Here is a 5,260-nt window from a genome sequence, read left to right as displayed (position 1 = left end):
TTAACAGGAGTCTTTTGAAAGAAGCAAGCAAGAAATAATACCACCTACATTTCAAGCACATTATCAAATGGATTTACCAGTTTTTAGTTTGTGATGCATCAAACATAGATTAGGTGCAGTATTATCTCATCTAATGCCAGAGGGAACAGAAAAGCCAATTACTTTCGCTTCTAGAGTATTGAACAAGGTAGAAAGGAATTACTCTCAAATAGAAAGATAAGGTTTGGCATTAGGGTATGGAGTTAAGAAATTTAATTTATATCTTTATGGAAGGAAAACTTCTTACTTGTTACAGATCATAAACCTCTATTAGCAATATTGGATCCAAAAGCAAGTTGACCTATGTTGGCAGCTGCAAGACTACAACGTGATATATAATATCATTCTACATCAAAGATGGGTAAGGCAGATGCTTTACCCAGGTTTCCAGTAGAGAAAGCACCAGAACAGTATCATGACCGTATATTGCTAGTTTCAGTATATGATGTACTCATTACAGCCAAGGATATTGCACACAATACCAAGAAAAACACAATACTTAGTAAGGTTTTAGAGAGTTTATTGACAGGTAGGGACTTATGTGGAAATAAGGCGAATTGTAAATCATATAAATATATTTGGAGTGAATTGAGCATTATACAAGGTTGTATAATAAAAGGGTCAATAGTAATTATTCCTAGTTCACTGAGGAATAAGGTTTTGTCTGAAATACATGCTGATCACCAAGGTATTGTCAGATCAAAGTCTATTGCAAGGACTTTTGTCTAGTGGCCAGGTATAGATAAAGATATTGAATTGTTTGTAATAAATAGTATGAATTGTGTTACGCAACAGAACAATCCTCAATTTGCTAGAATTCACTTATGGGAATTACCCAGGTATCCATGGTAAAAAATGCACATAGTTTTTGTAGGTCCTTTCTTAGGTTATATATATATATATATATATATATATATATATATATATATATATATATATATATATATATATACATATATATATATATATATATATATATATATATATATATATATATATATATATATATATATATATATATATAGTTGTAGATGCTTACAGCAAGTGGCCAGAAGTATTTCCAATGAAGAAAGCAGCATCTTGAGCAACTGTAAAAGAAATAATAAAAAAAAACTCTTCACATGTTATTCCAGGAAGAATTGTAACTGACAATGGTCCACAGTTTATCTCCCAATCAAGAATTTGGGAATGTGAACAGTATTAAACATATATTTCTAGCAAGGTACCATCCTACCACGAACATTGAGGCTGAAAGATTTGTTGGCACATTTAAGCATAACTTGAAGTGTAGAAAAGCAAATGCAAGTAACATATTGATTAATTTTTCAATGTTTTTATTGCCTTATAAAACAATACCACACCACACAAAAGGCGTGACAGCATGAAATTAGTTGATGGGAAGGAGGGTTAGGTGTAAGTTATATTTATTGTATCCAAGTTTGCAAAGTGATTTAGAAAAAAAAAGCAATTTCGATAGTCTACCAAAACTAAGACAATTTTCCCCTTATTCTAATGTCATGGTGAGACCATATAATACTCCATAATAGTAGGTATCAAGAGAAATTGTAAAAGAGATAGGAAATTTACATTAGGATGATTAAGTTAGTGGAAATATTGTAAAACGTCAAGTACAGCCGTTAAATAAAAATCCTCTTGATCATGTGAATGTTAGAGATGGAAAATTTTCAGTAGATGAATAAAATATCAACCAAGATGCTCAAACGTCAGATGTAGATTCAGAGTCTATTCATGTACGAGTACAGGATGAAGTCAGAGTACTTCCTAATAGGATGAATAGAGGTAAGCCCCCTGAGAGATTAGATGTGTAAAGTTTTGTACAATGTCGAGTTAAGGGGAGGAGACTTAATTATTTTGCACTGTAATACTATATGCGGTACGGGTATTAAGATAAACGTTGCACAGTATTGCATAAATAGTACATGTTTTAGCATAGTTTATAAGTGTAGTAGCGCATGTTATGAAGGATTCAATCATTTATTAATTATATCAAGGTTAGGATGTGATTCTCCTTACTTTTGTATTACAGTAGGATCCAATCTTTTTGAGAGTGATGCTCATTTGTTATTTTTGTATTGTTGTGTACATATTCTCACTCGACAGTCACAGAGGTGTAAGTCTAAGCAAAATTAAAACAATTTTAATAAGAAGTCTCTGATTATATCCCATTCACCCAGAAGATAAATTGGTGAAGATGCTGGGATTGGAACATTATCAACTAATGACCTATTATTATTCTGGGTATGTTTGAGGGCAGTAATCAACTTTAAAAACCATTACCATACAAGACACATATGTTAAAGAATAAATACCATAAAGAATTTGAGAAAGGAGCTCAAGTGTTCAGATACAAGAAGAAGCTCAGCAAATAAAATCTGAGGAGTGAGAGAAAATATTTAGAAATCCAAGGGTATTGCACCTCAGCTGTGATTCAATGATTAAAAGCAGATATTTTGTAAGATTTATAGTTTAACTATTACCTTGACAGGCTGAGGAGGTGGTATGGATCCCTATTGGTCGAACAATCCGAACTAAAGCTTCACGGATAGTGATGTATTTTTCGCTCGTTAAGCTTCCATCTACCTGGAGTGATTCACTCGGTCCAAAGGCCTCATCCCACACTACATAACTGTGCTAATTCAAGCACTTGATCACTGAAAATAGGGACTTTATTATGCAGAGTTAAGCCTATTTGAATCAAGATTGTAAGAACGCTGTGCATAAATTTGATAAGAAAACAGTTTTATCTCCAACCGGAGTGATTTCTGAAGATAAACTTACTTGCAATTATAGAACTATTTGTAACTGGCTGTGAGGGTATTAGCTTGGGGAATAACTTTGTGATCAAACAATCTGCAAATGCATTTTCTGACAATTTAGAGGATAAATTTTGGGACGATAGGCATATCAAAGTTTCACAAAAATAAAAAAAAAACACAGACACAAAAATCGAAAATTACGTCGTTCTGAGACTGTTATTTTTTTTTATATATATATGATTTATAAATAAAACAAATTTAGGATAGCTTTCGACAGAATGTTATACCGTCCTCATTTACCACAATATAACTTATTTTTTATACGAAAATATAAAATCTGATTGTATTAAAGATGTTATGAAATCACTAATATCTATTGTATCCACCACTGATTATCTATTATGCAATGTTGATACTTAAACTTCGTTACTTATCAAACTTCAAAAAACAGCCGCTACTTTATTCTACTACTACTATCTTTTACAAATCAACTAATAATGAATACTATTAGAAATATTTGCTAAAACATTAGCGGTTATTAGAAAACAATTAGGCAATGATACAATATCTTACAGGCTAAATAAATAATAATCTTTTAATTTTTCTCCACACCCCCTAAAAAAGAAATGACTTCCTTAAGAATCCTAATATCCTCAATGTCGGACTGGCAGGGCAAGGGGATGGGGAAGTGGAGACTCCCCTCCCCGACCCTTCCTGGAGTGTGTCTTTTTGGCTCCACCTACGAAAAAGCAGTAATTGAAAAATAATATATATATATATATATATATATATATATATATATATATATATATATATATATATCTATCTATCTATCTATCTATCTATCTATCTATCTATATATATATATATATATATATATATATATATATATATATATATATATATATATATATATATATATATATGTGTGTGTGTGTGTGTGTGTGTGTGTGTGTGTGTGACTATTTTGTATTTGCAGTGGAAAGTTGAGACGTCAAATGATCAAAAGAATTGAAATATGGCTCCTTGATTTGTAATTTTTTTATGTTTTTGCTAGCAAAGATAGCCCTTTACTGTATTTGATTCGCTCAGGTTGTAGAATGCACTGCCCATTTCATAATAGTAGGGCGAAGAGCAACACCTTGTCTATTATGTCATGGGAACACTAGAGGCATCTGACGAAAGATTTCCCCTGCGTGTCTGCTCTCTTTCGATTCTAATTGTACACATTACCACGTAGCATTAAATCCATTATTCTCTTCCTCATCTGACTGCCCATCACCTCGAGCATTTTTGACCACCTGTCTGATACTTCTCATTTGTAACCCTCTTCTGGTTCTATTTTAAGTATCCCCCCCCCCTCCTCTCTCTCTCTCTCTCTCTCTCTCTCTCTCTCTCTCTCTCTCTCTCTCTCTTTCTCTCCTGGAAGCAATGCTCCAGTACAGCCGGATGATTTTGTTTAACCCCGATCAGTGAATCGTGTTCCTTATGAAACCCAGTCACATCACCATAAAGCAATAAGACCAGGTTATGCTGAGAACACGTTCATGTCAGGAAATGGAGGGAAAAAGCAGTCGCCCCCGCACAAACAAGAACTTTTGATTGCATGGAACATGTCCTTCAGAACCTCCCTCGTCATGATGAACTAGGTCTACTGGTTTCGCACACCAGTAATTTCTGAAGGATTGCTGAAAACATCACTGGAACACAGCCAATATTCTCCCTTACTCTTGTTGTTAATAAGAACACAATAGTGACCGATTCATGATTTCTCCTCCAAAGGAATTCCACTTGAAGGGTCTAGGTCTTTAGGACAACTGGCTGCGGTCAACCACGGCCACCTAGAGAATCTCTATGTGGCCGTGGGTCAACTCGCCACAGCCAAAGACTATATACTGAAGGAAGATAGGAAGGCTCAAAATAGAATGTTAATACGCTAGTTGGCAACTCCAAAGTGAACACAATAGTTGGTTGCTCCGATTTCAGATGGCGTTGTAGGTATACATCGTTTGTCGTCTGTTTGTTTATATTCAGAATTTGATAGTTGACTCAAACGAAAAAATGGCGCCGACAGTAAAGAAGTCACACAAGTGTGTTGTGTGCCATAAACAAAAAGAAACCGATCCTCATTTGGTATTTCACAGGTTCCCTAAGGACAAAGAACGGTGAGTCCAAACAGTATAATACCTGCAGTATGTGCTGCTAATGAGTAAGCCCCACTGATATTGGATGTAAGATTAAGGCAAGGCATCCACAGTAAATCTCTTTTGGTTTTCATTTTTTGTTGGCTTGTATTCTACCTTATTTCTATTTCCAACCCCGTTTGATTATTTTTGTGTGTGATACAATTTTGTGTTATTTTGATCCTTTTGATTGTACATTTATACATTTATTAGTTTATAATACTAAACTATACATGAGTGCATCATGCTTTTCCATTTCAA

General features: G+C 34.0%; 1 long non-coding RNA gene across 1 annotated transcript; it reads right to left on the bottom strand.

Moving 5' to 3' along the window:
• Nucleotides 1-1,073: 1,073 nt before the first annotated feature.
• Nucleotides 1,074-4,679, bottom strand: LOC137639004 (uncharacterized). Its single transcript, XR_011044207.1, has 3 exons — nucleotides 4,545-4,679; nucleotides 2,538-2,711; nucleotides 1,074-1,127 (listed from the first exon to the last, which is right to left on the bottom strand). It is a non-coding gene; the product is annotated as an uncharacterized lncRNA (long non-coding RNA).
• Between the last annotated feature and the right edge of the window lie 581 nt (nucleotides 4,680-5,260).

The sequence above is a fragment of the Palaemon carinicauda genome, chromosome 4 (assembly GCF_036898095.1).
Source record: "Palaemon carinicauda isolate YSFRI2023 chromosome 4, ASM3689809v2, whole genome shotgun sequence".
Taxonomy (NCBI): Eukaryota; Metazoa; Arthropoda; class Malacostraca; order Decapoda; family Palaemonidae; genus Palaemon; species Palaemon carinicauda.
Note: the sequence above shows the minus strand (reverse complement) of the source record. Positions and strands in the feature narration are given on the sequence as shown.